At 46.4% G+C, this 16788-nt stretch overlaps 1 protein-coding gene across 5 annotated transcripts in view; it reads left to right on the forward strand.

Annotated features, from left to right (window-relative positions):
• kank1a (KN motif and ankyrin repeat domains 1a) overlaps positions 1-16788 on the forward strand; it is a 441925-nt gene that overhangs the window by 234539 nt on the left and 190598 nt on the right. The gene's annotated exons all lie outside the window — the stretch shown is intronic.

The following is a 16788-nucleotide window of genomic DNA, read 5'->3' on the forward strand; positions in this document are numbered from 1 at the left end:
TTATAAACCCTGCCATGTCATTTATCCAGGTCTCTACACCCGGGGGCTTGGCTTCCTTCCACATCAACAGTATCCTGCGCCGGGCTACTAGGAACGCAAAGGCCAAAACATCAGCCTCTTTCGCCTCCTGCACGCCCGGCTCCTCTGCAACCCCAAATATAGCCAACCCCCAGCTTGGTTCGACCTGGACCCCCACCACCTCCGAAAGCACCTTTGTCACCCCCACCCAAAATCCCTGTAGTGCCGGACATGACCAGAACATGTGGGTGTGATTCGCTGAGCTTCTCGAGCATCTCGCACACCTATCCTCTACTCCAAAAAATTTACTGAGCCGTGCTCCAGTCATATGCGCCCTGTGTAACACCTTAAATTGTATCAGGCTTAGCCTGGCACACGAGGACGATGAGTTTACCCTACTTAGGGCATCAGCCCGCAGCCCCCCCTCAATCTCCTCCCCCAGCTCCTCTTCCCATTTCCCTTTCAGCTCATCTACCATAATCTCCCCCTTGTCCCTCATTTCCCTATATATGTCTGATACCTTACCGTCCCCCACCCATGTCTTTGAGATCACTCTGTCCTGCACCTCCTGCGTCGGGAGCTGCGGGAATTCCCTCACCTGTTGCCTCGCAAAAGCCCTCAGTTGCATATACCGGAATGCATTCCCTTGGGGCAACCCATATTTTTCGGTCAGCGCTCCCAGACTTGCAAACGTCCCATCTACAAACAGATCTCTCAATTGTGTTACTCCTGCTCTTTGCCATGTTCCAAATCCCCCATCCATTCTCCCCGGAGCAAACCTATGGTTATTTCTTATCGGGGACCACACCGAGGCTCCCGTCTTACCCCTATGCCGTCTCCACTGCCCCCAGATTTTCAGAGTAGCCACCACCACCGGGCTTGTGGTGTATTTCTTCGGTGAGAATGGCAACGGCGCCGTCACCATAGCTTGTAGGCTAGTCCCCCTACAGGACGCCCTCTCCAATCTCTTCCACGCCGCTCCCTCCTCTTCTCCCATCCACTTACATACCATTGAGATATTGGCGACCCAGTAGTACTCACTTAGACTCGGTAGTGCCACCCCCCCCCCCCCCTACCCCTACTACGCTGCAAAAATCCCCTCCTCACTCTCGGGGTCTTCCCGGCCCACACAAAACTCATGATATTCTTCTCAATCCTTTTGAAAAAAGCCTTCGTGATCACCACCGGGAGGCACTGAAACACAAAAAGGAATCTCGGGAGGACCACCATTTTAACCGCCTGCACCCTCCCTGCCAGTGACAGGGATACCATGTCCCATCTCTTGAAGTCCTCCTCCATCTGTTCCACCAACTGCGTTAAATTTAACCTATGCAATGTACCCCAATTCTTGGCTATCTGGATCCCCAAGTAGCGAAAGTCCCTTGTTACCTTCCTCAGCGGTAAGTCCTCTATTTCTCTGCTCTGCCCCCCTGGATGCACCACAAACAACTCACTTTTCCCCATGTTCAGTTTATATCCTGAAAATTCTCCAAACTCCCCAAGTATCCGCATTATCTCTGGCATCCCCTCCGCTGGGTCCGCCACATACAACAACAAATCGTCCGCATACAGAGATACCCGGTGTTCTTCTCCTCCCCTGAGTACTCCCCTCCACTTCCTGGAACCCCTCAGTGCTGTTGCCAGGGGCTCAATCGCCAGTGCAAACAATAATGGGGACAGAGGACATCCCTGCCTCGTCCCTCTATGGAGCCGAAAATATGCAGACCCCCGTCCATTCGTGACCACACTCGCCATCGGGGCCCTATACAGCAGCTGTACCCATCTAATATACTCATCTCCAAAGCCAAATCTCCTCAACACCTCCCACAAATAATCCCACTCCACTCTATCAAATGCTTTCTCGGCATCCATCGCCACCACTATCTCCGCTTCCCCCTCGGTGGGGGCATCATCATTACCCCTAGCAGCCTCCGTATATTCGTATTCAGCTGTCTCCCCTTCACAAACCCAGTTTGGTCCTCATGGACCACCCCCGGGACACAATCCTCTATCCTCATTGCCATTACCTTGGCCAGAATCTTAGTGTCTACATTCAGGAGGGAGATAGGCCTGTAGGACCCGCATTGCAGCGGGTCTTTTTCCTTCTTTAGGAGGAGCGATATTGTTGCCTCTGACATAGTCGGGGGCAGCTGCCCCCTTTCCCTCGCCTCATTAAAGGTTCTCATCAGTAGCGGGGCCAGCAAGTCCACGTATTTCCTGTAAAATTCAACTGGGAATCCATCCGGTCCCGGAGCCTTCCTCGCCTGCATGCTCCTAATTCCTTTCACTACTTCCTCCATTTCGATCTGTGCTCCCAGTCCCACCCTCTCCTGCTCCTCCACCTTAGGAAATTCCAGCTGGTCCAGAAAACACATCATTCTCTCCTTCCCATCCGGGGGCTGAGCTTCATGTAATCTTTCATAGAATGCCTTGAACACTCCATTCACTCTCTCCGCTCCCCACTCCATCTCTCCCTCCTCATCCCTCACTCCCCCTATTTCCCTCGCTGCGCCCCTTTTCCTCAATTGGTGGGCCAGCAACCTGCTCACCTTCTCCCCATATTCGTATTGTACACCCTGTGCCTTCCTCCGCTGTGCCTCTGCAGTACCCGTAGTCAGCAAATCAAATTCTACGTGTAGCCTTTGCCTTTCCCTGTACAGTCCCTCCTCCGGTGCCTCCGCATATTGCCTGTCCACCCTCAGAAATTCTTGCAGCAATCGCTCCCGTTCCCTACTCTCCTGCTTTCCTTTATGTGCCCTGATTGATATCAGCTCCCCTCTAACCACTGCCTTCAGCGCCTCCCAGACCACTCCCACCTGGACCTCCCCATTATCATTGAGTTCCAAGTACTTTTCAATTCACCCCCTCACCCTTAGACACACACCCTCATCCGACATTAGTCCCATGTCCATTCTCCAGGGTGGACGCCGTTCTTTTTCCTCCCCTATCTCCAAGTCCACCCAATGTGGAGAGTGATCCGAAATAGCTATGGCCGTACACTCCGCCCCCTCACCTTCGGGATCAGCGCCCTTCCCAAAACAAAAAAGTCTATTCGTGAATAAACTTTGTGGAAATAGGAGAAAAACGAAAACTCCTTACTCCTAGGTCTACTAAATCTCCATGGGTCTACTCCTCCCATCTGCTCCATAAAGTCTTTAAGCACCTTGGCTGCTGCCGACCTCATTCCAGTCCTGGACCTCGATCTGTCCAGCCCTGGTTCCAGCACCGTATTAAAATCTCCACCCATTACCAACTTCCCCACCTCTCGGTCCGGGATACGTCCTAACATGCGTGTCATAAAGTTGGCATCATCCCAGTTCGGGGCATATATGTTCACTAAGACCACCGCCTCCCCCTGTAATTTGCCACTCACCATCACGTATCTGCCCCCACTATCTGCCACTATGGTCTTAGCCTCAAACATTACCCGCTTCCCCACTAATATAGCCACCCCCCTGTTTTTCGCATCTAGCCCCGAATGAAGCACCTGCCCCACCCATCCTTTGCGTAGTCTAACCTGGTCTATCAGTTTCAAATGCGTCTCCTGTAACATAACCACATCTGCCTTAAGGTTCTTTAGGTGTGCGAGTACCCGTGCCCTCTTTATCTGCCCGTTCAGCCCTCATATTCCACGTGATCAGCCGGGTTGGGGGGCTCTTTACCCCCCCCTTGTCGATTAGCCATCCCCTTTTACCCAGCTCCTCACCCGGTTCCCACGCAGCTGTGTCCCCCCCAGGCGGTGCCCCCCCCGCCCCGCCCACCCCACCCCATACCAGCTCCCCCTTCTCCCCAGCAGCAGCAACCCAGTAAATTCCCCCCCCCTCCCACCCCCCCGCTAGATCCCCCACTAGCGTAGTTACACTCCCCATGTTGCTCCCAGAAGTCAGCAAACTCTGGCCGACCTCGGCTTCCCCCCGTGACCTCGGCTCGCACCGTGCGACGCCCCCTCCTTCCTGCTTCCCTATTCCCGCCATAATTATCATAGCGCGGGAACAAAGCCTGCGCTTCCCTTTTGGCTCCGCCCCCAATGGCCAACGCCCCCAACTCCTCCACCTCCCTTCCTCGCTCCCCCACAACCTGTGGAAGAGAGAGAAGTTACCGGGTCGCAGGATTAACAACATAAAAATCATCTCTTTCCCCCCCCCCCCCCCCATATTCGCCCCACCACTTTGTCTCGAACGTTCTTTTTTAATAGCCCACTCATTCCAATTTCTCTTCAACAATAAATGTCCACGCCTCATCCGCCGTCTCAAAGTAGTGGTGCTTCCCTTGATATGTGACCCACAGTCTTGCCGGCTGCAGCATTCCAAATTTGATCTTTTTATGAAGCACCGCCTTGGCCCGATTAAAGCTCGCCCTCCTTCTTGCCACCTCCGCACTCCAGTCTTGATATACGCGGATCACCGCGTTCTCCCATCTACTGCTCCGAGTTTTCTTTGCCCATCTTAGGACCATCTCTCTGTCCTTAAAACGGAGGAATCTCACCACTATGGCTTGAGGAATTTCACCAGCCCTCGGTCTTCGCGCCATAACTCGGTAGGCTCCCTCCACCTCCAGCGGACCCGTCGGGGCCTCCGATCCCATCAACGAGTGCAGCATCGTGCTCACATATGCCCCGATGTCCGCCCCTTCTGCACCTTCAGGAAGACCAAGAATCCTTAAATTCTTCCTCCTCGCATTATTCTCCAGCACCTCCAGCCTTTCCACACATCGTTTGTGGTGTGCCTCGTGCATCTCCGTCTTCACCACCAGGCCCTGTATATCGTCCTCGTTCTCGGCAGCCTTTGCCTTCACGACCCAAAGCTCCCGCTCCTGGGTCTTTTGCTCATCTTTTAGCCCTTCAATCGCCTGTAATATTGGGGCCAACAGCTCCTTCTTCATCTCCTTTTTAAGCTCTTCCACGCAGCGCTTCAAGAACTCGTGTTGTTCAGGGCCCCATATTAAACTGCCACCTTCCGACGCCATCTTGGTTTTTGCTTGCCTTCCTTGCCGCTGCTCTAAAGGATCCACCGCAATCCGGCCACTTTCCTCTCCTTTTTCCATCCGTATCCAGGGGGGATTCCCTTCTGGTTTACCGCACAGTGCTTTTAGCCGTTAAAATTGCCGTTGGGGCTCTTATTAAGAGCCCAAAAGTCCGTTCCACCGGGAGCTGCCGAAACGTGCGACTTAGCTGGTCATCGCCGCACCCGGAAGTTCACTGGCCCCATTTCTTAACAGTTGCAGCATTTTGTAGAATCAGAAGTGACTGTAGCGTTGAAGATTAACTTGGAATCATGGACTATTTTTTAAATCACAATAACATGGTTGTATGTTCTCCTACTTAGCCATAACAATCTTAGTTAATGACAAAGCATTGCACCTAAGCTCAGCTGAGAGTAGATGTGAGGAATTGTACAGGATGTTGCTCATTTATGAATGTTCACTCTTTCAGAAAAGACATACAAACAACATGCAGCGACTATATTAGGATCAACATGCTAAGTCAATAGTGTGTGGCCAGATAGGGTTTAAATACCGCGCAGTTGGAGCTAAATCAGTTTTGTTGTGTGACAAAAGTTATCTTCCCGGGCAAGATATCATGATTTATTTGGAAGGAACACATGTGCTGCTTGAACTTATGATGCGAGTCGGTGCATTTAGAAGCTTCTCAAAAGCATCATAATCAGGGTGGTATGGATAATGTATGATCGTCTATCTGCTGGTGGAAACGTTTAGAAGCTATTTGCAAGGTAAAAATCTCAGGACACAAAACATAGAACATACCGTGCAGAAGGACACCATTCGGCCCATCGAGTCTGCACCGACCCACTTAAGCCCTCACTTCCACCCTATCCCTGGAACTCAATAACCCCATCTAACCTTTTTTTTGGTCACTAAGGGCAATTTATCATGGCCAATCCACCTAACCTACACGTCTTTGGACTGAGGGAGGAAACCAGAGTACCTGGAAAAAACCCACGCAGACACGGGGCGAACATGCAGACTCCGCACAGACAGTGACCCAGCGGGGAATTGAACCTGGGACCCTGGCGCTGTGAAGCCACAGTGCTATCCTCTTGTGCTACCATTCTGCCCTCTACTCAAAACAGCCATCTACTCAAAAGGACAAAACTATTTCCGCTATTTGCTGGCTGATCTTCAAGATGCATTAAATTTATTTTATGCAAAGGGTAGTGAGGGAGCAGTTGGCAGAAACATGATAGGGTTTTGAAGAACGTCTTTCCAGTGGCGATTGTAATGGCAAAGTGGATGATTTTCCTAAGTATTGGGCCTGTAGTGGTCAAAACGGTAGTCACCAATGGTTGTGTAAAGACAGTGGGAATTTACAAAATGAGTCACGGGAAGTTAGTTAAGCTGTACTGGAAGTACAGCATATTCCGTACTCTTAGAATCATAGAATTTACAGTGCAGAAGGAGGCCATTTGGCACATCGAGTCTGCACCGGTCCTTGGAAAGAGCACCCAACTGAAGCCCACGCCTCCACCCTATCCCCGTAACCCAGTGACCCCACCTACCTTTTTTGGACACTAAGGGCAATTTAGCATGACCAATCTACCTAACCTGCACATCTTTGGACTGTGGGAGAAAACCGGGGCACCTGGAGGAAACCCACGCAGACACGGGGCGAACGTGCAGACTCCATACAATCAGTGACCAAAGCCGGGAATGGAACCTGGGACCCTGGAGCTGTGAAGCAACTGTGCTAACCATTGTGCTGTCCGTTCTACCCGAGGTGGCAGCCATTCATTTCTTACTTTACAGAGTTAATCACCATTGGCTGTTGGGGGGGTCCCTTTGTAGTTTTCATTGTCGGGGGAAGGGTGGTCACTTTCCTGGGTGGGTTTTGTATAGTTGGTTCTGTTTTTTGGTGGAGACCAACCTGCGGACATTGTCCTGAGGTTTTGTGGTGCACCATGTTTGTCAAAGTGTCTCTAGTTTCACAATTACTGAGCTACTGGTTACTCGGAAATCCAGGGTGGATCTGGGATCTCCGTACAGGGGCTCTTTTGTCTTATGGCACAAACGCGTTGCAGGGGGAGTAACTGGAGACCCCACACTCTCAACGGAATGGTCAGATAAGTAGCAGATGAAATTTATTGCAGCCAAGTTCGAAATGGTTAAGAAGTATGAGGAGAACAAATATAAAAGGATATATTTATAAAGTGGGTGGAGGAGCATAAGGACCTGAGGTAGATGTGCACAAATCATTTGGAGGTGGCAGGAGAGGCAGGTTGAGAAAGTAGTTGTAAGGAATATAGGATCCTGGGCTTTATAGAGGCAGAGAGCTCAAAAGCATGGACTCAATGGTGAACTTTTATAAAGCACTATTTTGGCCTTAACTGGTGTATTGTGTCTGTTTGGACACCACAATTTCCTCCGTGCCAAGTTAGTTATAACCCCCCCCCCCATTGTTCTGTGATGGCATTGGTCCCAGCCTTTTAAAGGTGCAATCCAACCCATCAGCCCCGAGTCATCCATAAGACATAGGAGCAGAATTAGGCCACTCGGCCCATCGAGTCTGCTCCGCCATTCAATCATGCTGATATTTTCTCATCCCCATTCTCCTTCGCTGATCCCCTTATTAATCAAGAACCTATCTATCTCTGTCTTAAAGGCACTCAGTGATTTGTCCTCCACGGCTGTCTGCGGCAAAGAGTTCCACAGATTCACCATCCTCTGGCTAAAGAAATTTCTTCTCATCTCAGTTTTAAGGGATCGTCCCTTTAGCCTGAGAATGGTGTCCTCTGGTTCTAATTTCTCCGACAAGTGAGAACATCTGCTCCACGTCCACTCTATCCAGGCCTTGCAGTTTCCTGTACATTTCAATAAGATCCCCCCTCATCCTTCTAAACTCCGTGCAAACCCAGAGTCCTCAACCGTTCCTCATACGACAAGCTCTTCATTCCAGGGATCATTCTTGTGAACCTCCTCTGGGTCCTCTCCAAGGCCAGCATATCCTTCCTTCGATACGGGGCCCAAAACAACTGCTCATCTCCGCGCTTTTAAATCCCCACCCACCTCTCCCAGATATGAATTCAATCTCTCTCCCCCCCAAAATCTAAAGAATCTATCTCTGCAGCCACACATCCATCTGCTTTTTTCCTCCTATTTCTACACTGAACACCAGAAGTAATTTAGGGATTACAACCTTGTCAAAGTCTTTGTTATGAATCTTGATTTTCCAAGCTCTCCCAAATCTGCCTGCAGGATGCCCTCCTTCCTCTTTCCATCTATGTTGCTGGTATCAATGTTGACTATGACCTCCATGTTCATCATATCATTTTGCAACAATCACATCCATCACTAATAACTGCCTGTACTCTGACTGTAGAATTTAGCACTTGCTGTTCTCTGTCTGCACACCCTAGAGAAAGCATTACCCTTATCAATATTCAGAACTGAATACCTATTGGAGGATGAGTTGCAGTTAAAGGACTCTAGCGTTACCTGCCTGGTCCTGTTTGACTGACAGTCACCCATTCCATTTGCGTCTGCACACCCTCCAGCTAGAACTGTACTATTCACAAAAATATGTATTGCAAATGCTTTAGAGCTGTTGTCACCTGTATTATTGGCTAAGATGGTCTGCTGGATGGATTTTGATGGTGCAATATTCCTAATATATTGCAGGGTGTATATTCATATATTAGCGGTATGTCCATCAGCAAGGATTTGCACTCTTGGGTACCAAGTAAACTGGCCGAAGTGATGCACCCTTCGTGTATACTGCAGTCCTCTTCGTCATCTTAGGCAATCCCTTGTGGTTGGGGATGACTTGTTTCCACTCTAGCGCATTAGTTTTGAAGTAGCTGTTACGTCCAATATACGTTTTTCAGACTTTACCATATGCGCGGCAAGTGGTGCTTGACTGGTTTGGCAGATGGGTTGTTTGAAGCTTTGTGCACTCCCTCTGACACCTTGACTTTGCCTCAGTATGTACCCGATAAAGCCCCTCAAATGTGTTCATCTTCCAGATGAGCCTTCTCCATTTTTTTGTCAATAACAAATCCGAGTCTCCTATGATTTGCAGAGGATGTAGCAACTTCAGGGATGTCCTTCCCTGAAGTGCTGCCCGCTGTCTTCCTGGGAGTACTGGAAAATGTGGCTGGAGAAGTAATAATAGGAAACAAAGAAATAGCAGATGAACTGAATAGTTACTTTGCATCAGGCTTCACGGTAGAAGACACCAGAGGGATATGGCAGAGCTCCAGGAGAACCAGGGGGCAGAGGTGAGTGCAGTGACCATTACTAAGGAGAAGGTTTTGGGGAAACTGAAAGGTCTGAAGGTGGATAAATCACCTGGACTGGATGGACTACACCCCAGGGTTATAAAAGAGATAGCTGAGGAGGTTGTGGAGGCATTGGTGATGATCTTTCAGGAATCACTGGAGGCAGGAAGGGTCCCAAATGACTGGAAAGTGGCTAATGTGACTTTGGTCGTTGGTAAGATTTTAGAGTCCATTATTAAAGGTGAGATTGCAGAATACATGGAAGTGCATGATAAAAGAGGACTGAGTCAGCTCGGCTTCAAGGGGCGGTCATGTCTGACAAATCTGTTGAGAGTTCTTTGAGGAGGTAACAAGGAAGTTAGACAAAGGTGAGCCAGTGGACGTGATTTATTTAGATTTCTAGAAGGCCTTTGACAAGGTGCCGCATAGGAGATTATTAAATAATTTAAGAGCCCATGGTGTTAAGGGTAAGATCCTGGCATTGATAGAGGATTGGCTGACTGGCAGAAGGCAGAGTGTGGGGATAATGGGTCTTTTTCAGGATGGCAGCCGGTGACTCGTGTGCCTCAGGGTTTGGTGTTGGGACCATAATTTTTCACTATGTATTAACGATCTGGTAGCAGGATCTAGGGCCTTGTTGCTAAGTTTGCGGATGATACAAAGATATGCAGAGGTATGGTAGTATTGAGGAAGCAAGGGGGCTGCAGAAAGATTTTGACAGGTTAGGAGAGTAGGCAATGAAGTGGCAGATGGAATACAATGTGTAAAAGTGTGAGGTTATGCACTTTGGTAGGAAGAATGGAGACATAGACTATTTTCCAAATGGGGAAAAAGGCTGAGGAAATCAGAAGCACAAAGGGACTTGGGAGTCCTAGCTAAAGATTCTCTTAAGGTTAATGTGCAGGTTCAGTCGGCAGTTAGGAAGGCAAATGCAACGTTTCCATTCATGTCAAGAGGGCTAGAATACAAGATCAGGGATGTACTCGTGAGACTTTATAAGGATCTGGTCAGACCCCATTTGGAGTATTGTGAGCAGTTTTGGGCCCTGTATCTAAGGAAGGATGTGCTAGCCTTGGAGGTTCACCAGAATGATCCCTGGAATTAAAACTTTGTCACATGTGAAACTGTTGACGACTCTGGGTTTGTACTCGTTGGAGTTTAGAAGGATGAGGGGGGAATTTATGGAAACTTGCAGGATACTGCGAGGCCTAGATAGAGTGGACGTGGAGAGTATATTTCCACTGGTAGGAAACACTAGAACCTGAGGCCACAGTCTCAGACTGAAGGGATAATCCTCTAAAACAGGAATTTCTTCAGCCAGAGGGTGTTGAAGCTGTGGAACTCTGTGCTGCTGGAGGCTGTGGAAGCCAAATCAGTGAGTGTCTTTAAGACCGAGATAAAAAAATCTTCTTGATTAATAAGCGGTTATGAGGAGAAGGCAGGAGAATGGGGATGCAAAATCTATCATGGTTGAGCAGACTCTCTGGGCCGAATGGCCTATTTCTGCTCCTATATCTTGTGGTCTTCACTGCCCTTCCTCCGTGTTAACTCCCCAAAGGGGAGCAAAGAAGGCTGCAGCAGTAAACCTCCAAAGTACCACTAAAATGTATGAGTATCTGACTAACTCCCGGAATCATTTGGGAAGGTCTTAATACATCAAAAAGGTATGGTTTTTGATGGAAGAAAATTGTGTGAAAAGGCAATAAATTTGGAATGCAGCTGCACAGTAAGTTGCACTAAACACCCCGAGTCAAGCCCCAATTCTTAAACTGTCCCATTAATGAGTTTGTTGTGAGATCAATTCATGAATTCCCTTGCGAAACTGAAAATAAACCTTGATTATAGGTTTGAGCTATCTGCAGTGTCAAATTAAATCGGCAAGCATTGGGTGCGGATCAAATTAGCTGATACTTCCCTTATTACCATGTATGCAGGTACTGCGCGAAATGTTTGGTACAACTTGTTGCCAGTAATTATGCAGAATAAACTACACTGCTACTTTGTGACCATATGTATATTATAAGGTAAATGAAGGGTTACCAATTTAATGTGAATGCATCCAACCACTAGATGGTGCATCCAATCACCAGATGGTGATCAAGAGCATGCAAGTGGATCACGTGATACCCTTGAATCTGGGAGTAGGTGATTAGGCGGGATAGAGAGTCCTGTTTCCAGAAGCTCTGTTGGTAGAATCATAGTTTTAATTTATCTGTCGTATTTAGATCTTGGTAAGCAATTCAAATCTATTTAATTGTAGTGTTAATAAATTAGCTTTGTTAGCATCGGTCTGGACTCCAATCTGCAATAATCACCGGTTTATCCCGGGGAGGCTAGATGTAGGGTTCGGAGATGGCAGAGAGCAGGGATCGAGAGGATGGGCGATATGTTTATAGAGGACAGCTTTCCCAGCCTGAGGGAGTTGGAGCAGAAATCTGAATTGGTGGGAGGGAACAAGATTAGGTACTTGCAGGCGCGGGACTTCCTACGCAGACAGGTCTCAACCTTCCTGCTCCTATCGCCAAGGGGGATACAAAACAGGGTAGTTTCCAGAATGTGGGTGGGTGAAGGGAGGGCTTTGGACATTTATAAGGAATTCATGGGGTCAGAGGAAACGCGGACCGAGGAGCTGAAACACAAATGGGAAGAGGAGTTAGGAGGAGAGATAGAGGATGGTCTCTGGGCGGATGCGTTGAGCAGAGTCAACGCGTCCTGATACAGTTCAAGGTCATGCACCGTGTTGGGGTTTAGTTTAGTTTAGAGTAGGATGTTAGAAAAGGTGGGACCTGTGAGGGAGGAAGACGGCATTTGTTCTATGTTTATATTTGTATGTACACGGTTTCTTCTGTTATTGTTATAAAACCATAAATACCTCAATAAAATGTTGATTTTAAAAAAATGAATAAATTAGCTTTGTTCAAAACTTAGCTTGATGTTCTTTGTGAGACACTACATTTCGAAGCCATTCTCATCCAGAAAACAAAGAACATCACACTTGAATCATTAACATTTAGGAATTGCTTTGAATGTTATTTTAATTTTGGAACAAGAGCCCTTTTTGAAGCCCTGTTTTGTTTGAATATGGATCCTATTTCAACTCTACACTACAAGATAAATAACTTCTGGGGAAAATATAAATGAAGGACATGTTTGGAAGAAAGAGGACGAAGAACTTTATTGTAAGTGTGGCGCACGTTTTCGGATGGTTTAACCAAGTATGCTGTTTTTGTTGCAGTTTTATTGTTCCTTATTACAATTCCTTCAACATAGCATTTTGCAGCTCTCATTCCCCCTCCCCACCTCCCTTCCTTTGCCACCAATTTTCTCATCTTGCTCCCATCTGTTAAAGATGTCGACTCTTTATTGGGTCGATGGGCTGGGAGTGAGGAAGAAATTCAAAGCAGAGGTTTATAACATATTCTGGGTAGAGAGTGGCTCTTTTGGGTAACCATTGACCAAGCTGGCTAAGTCCTAAAGGAAGTAGCTGCCAGACTGGGTTTGAATCAGGTGGTGAAAGAATTAAAGCAAAAGCAAGCACCCTCCTTGACTTTCTCAGCAACTTCCTAGACCTATTCGTCCTCATTAACCTGTCCATTGTAAACCGGTCTGTCCGTGACTATATTGATAGGAATGACTTCTGCACAGTCCTTGTGAAAACAAACTTGACTCCACAGTGAGGACGACCTCCATTGTGTAGTGTAACGGCAGGACAATTATGTGAAGTGGGTCAGACTAACAGCAGACTTTTGCAATCAAAAACTTGCCATTTCTGAGTGCATTAGACTGTCGGCAGCAGAGCAGTTTCACAGCCTGTAACCTCGTGATCTGGAATAGCGCTCATTCTTTTAATCACCATCATCAAATTAAGAGACCAACCTTGTTCAATAGTGTTCGTATCCTGATCAAGCTTTTTGAGGAACCAGATAAATCCCTAATTCCCACATTGAAACTTCTTACTAAGCAACCATCTTGTTACATTTTAGTGTAGATCCAACTATCTTGTAGCAATTCATTCAGATCTTGGGGTTGTGAAAAATTGGGAAGATTCTGGGCAGGAGTGTTCGTGGTCTTAGCCAGGATAGTGGAGGAGTGAGTGGACCCCCGGACCCTTTGGCGGCGATATTTGGGGTTTCAGAGAAGCCGGAGCTCATGGAGAGGAGGAAGGCCGATGCCTTGGCCTTCGCCTGTCTGATTGCACTGCGACGAATTTTGCTGGAGTGGCGGTCGACATCGCCACCGGGGGTAGCAGCATGGTTGGTGTCATAATATACACCAGTATATCATGGTACAGATACACACACACTGATGGACACACAACGGGACCAAACAACACACACAACACCGCAGCCAATCACCAGTTAGAGCACATGCACTATAAAGACAGGGGGCATCAGAGTTCCCACACATTCGGGATGCAGCTTCCTAGTAGGACAGAGCTCAGCCTGCAGCACAGATCTTCACCATGTGCTGAGTGCATCGACTGGTTAGGACAAGGCATAGGTCTTTAGTTCAATCTAATATCGTGTTAACCCATAGTGAAAGTATGTTCAACAGTTTCTGACTTAATAAAATAGTGTTGCACTATTTTAAGTGTTGGTGGCCTGTATGTGTTCCACGGAACCAGAGCGCCCAACACAACAGTTGGGTGACCTGTATGACTTCCTGCGGTTAGAGAAGATAAAGTATGAGTTAAGGGGCTCAGCAAGGGAGTTTGAGAAAAGGTGGGGGATGTTTGTGACCGTGTTTGAGGAACTGTTCATCGCTGGGGAGGGGGGTGAAAAAGGAGAAAAATCTCTACAAACTATATAGTTGATTGTTTGGAAGAATGTTTCCCAGGGTGTTTATTTGCTGTAAATAAAATGCGTTTTTTAAAAAAAAGCAATTAATTCAGATCAAAGTGAAGCTAATTACTAATCCTTGATTAGGTTATCCTGAGGTTGCTAAGTGAATTGACTCTTTCTTGCCAAATCATTCAAGAAGAAATCAACAAGTCATCCAGATTATCATTTTTCATTCCTTCATAAGATTTGGGTGTCGCTGACGAGGCCAGCATTGTTGCCCATCCCTAATTAATTGCTGTTGAACTGGGTGGCTTACTCGGGCCATATCAGTGAGCAGTTAAGAGTCAGACCCATGCAATGTGGTTTGGATTTGCATGTAGGCCAGACCGGGTAAGGATGGCAGATTTCCTTTCCTAACGGACATTAGTGAACCAGTTGGGGGTTTTAAAACCGCCAACAGTGTTGTGGTCACCATTACTGAGCCTCGCTTTTAGTTCCAGACTTTAAAAAAAAAAAAAAGAAATGTGATTTAAATTCCACCAGCTGCCATGGTGGGATTTGAACTCCGTAGCCTGGACCACTGGATTGCTAGTTCAGTGATATTACTGCTCTACCACTATGTGTGCATTTAATTCAATAAATTAAAAAGTTGAGACACAAATGCTTAATAGTGATGCACAAATGTAATCAGTTAACGAGCAGTTTAGTAGAAAATAATTTGCAATTTCCTAAGTAAAATGAGTGGCAAAGGTTACACAGGAAATTCAGTGCATTACGGTAAGTCAGCGCTAATGAATGCTGAATTTATAGCAAGAGTCAGAGGTTATAAAGTGGTGAGATTAACAACATTGAGAGTTTAAATAACCTCATCCTCACAAGCCCATCCATGGAACGTTGCAGTCTTCTGGAATGTTGAGAACTCGTTTGCGCAAGAATATCTATCTCACTTATAACCTCCGTTCTTTCTGAATTCTGAACCATGCCACATATGAGTAATGATCTCTGACCTGACTTCACTGAGTCAAGACTGGTCGCAATTTAAGTGATCTCTGACTATGTAACAATTTGTTTCTAACTTGTGATAAGGTCCCTTTTTAAAGGTATTTCATACTGATAAGCATATTTATTGGGTGAAAGCTTTTTAATAGGATGAGAACAGAGAAACTGAGTCATCCTCTGATTAACAGACGAAAAAAGGCTGCGACTTCTGTCAAGGGCAGATAAACTTTCGGATTGAGAGAGCCCCTTTTTCTGTCAGTCCAAACAAACATACCAAAGCATGGAATCACAGACAGATAGACTCCAGTTTTACAGCTCTTCCACACCTTTAACAAAAGGACCCACACAGATGTGAGGGGTCATGACATGTCTGACTCAGGAACTGAACCAGGAATAATAACTGTACAGCTTAATTGCTTAAAAAAACTGTATTAACTAGTTATTTCCTGGCACTTAAATTCCACACTGTCAGACAGGTTACAGCATTAGAGTTTTGAAGGTAACCCTTCAATTTTGCAGATCAATTGTTCCAACAATGGAGAACATTGAAAGGATGTACTGAATGAGGGGAACACTTGCAATAATTTGTTATTGGCTTTAATATTCCACCTCCACCTTGTTTTGTTAACTCTTTATTCCATTTTATTTTTGATATCTCAATGCTCCTGGAATTTCTCCAATCTGCACTTGAGTCCCTCTACCTTTGTCCCTCTTCTGCAACCCCCTACACACGAGCAGTTCATTTGATAAAATGCATGCCCTGTTTCCAAGAACGAATCAAGTAGTTTGGTTAGCATGTTGATGGACCATTCTCGAGACTTCTTGACAGATATTGGATTTCAATTTGGCGAAGTGTCAGTGGAAAAATCTCACTTGAGAGCACAAAATGGGCAAAAGTGACCTAGCAGCCTCTTCACACCCCACTCAATTTTATCACTCATTTTATTTAAGAAAAATGCAAGAAAGGCCGCTAGTTCATTATCACCTGCTTTGTGCTACACCCCAGGACCAGTTACGCACCAGTGTCTCTTGCAAATGGTGCTCTGAGAGTTGAGGCAAACAAAATGTGTTTAAGGGTTAAACTAATACGAGGAAGGAAAAGTAGTCCAACAAGGTCAGGCAGGATAGAAGACTATATGCTAATTTAAACCGTGTTTATACGTTGTCGAAACTTGACGTGACGAGAAAACATTTTTTCTTACCTTATCAAATGAACATCTGAAGCACATTATCTCAGATATGTTGACAGTAAGATATCAATTAGTCTTTTAGTTAAAAGTTCTAGAGTTTAGAACTTGTTTAATATGTTTAATATATTTTTAGATTTTTTCACTTTTATGTCTGTCAGCCCAAACAGACAGTGGGCAGACTCCAGGCTACCACCATGCCTCATGAGGCCACAGGTTTTTCCCCCTTGCTGAGTGGTTCACATTGGTTTTATAGACCTTTACAAAGTATCTGACTGAACCATTTTCAACAAAATGGCTTCTTCAGCAGGTTACTTGTTCAATTGCAAGTGCTTGTCTGCTGCTCTGTATTTCTGCCTTGGATCCTGTTTCTGTAAGGAAGTAAAATCTTAAATATGATTCACTCTTGAATTTGACGCAATTTGACTCGCCTGGAAAGTACTGAATTTGCACTCATCAATTTTAAATTCAAGTAACACAAATGTAATTAATGGGTTGTTGGGGTACTTGAGAACTCTTCTTGAAACACAACCCTAATTATTTTGCTGCAGCTTACTTTTATTCGTCGCATGG

The sequence above is a fragment of the Scyliorhinus torazame genome, chromosome 9, assembly GCF_047496885.1.
Source record: "Scyliorhinus torazame isolate Kashiwa2021f chromosome 9, sScyTor2.1, whole genome shotgun sequence".
NCBI lineage: Eukaryota > Metazoa > Chordata > Chondrichthyes > Carcharhiniformes > Scyliorhinidae > Scyliorhinus > Scyliorhinus torazame.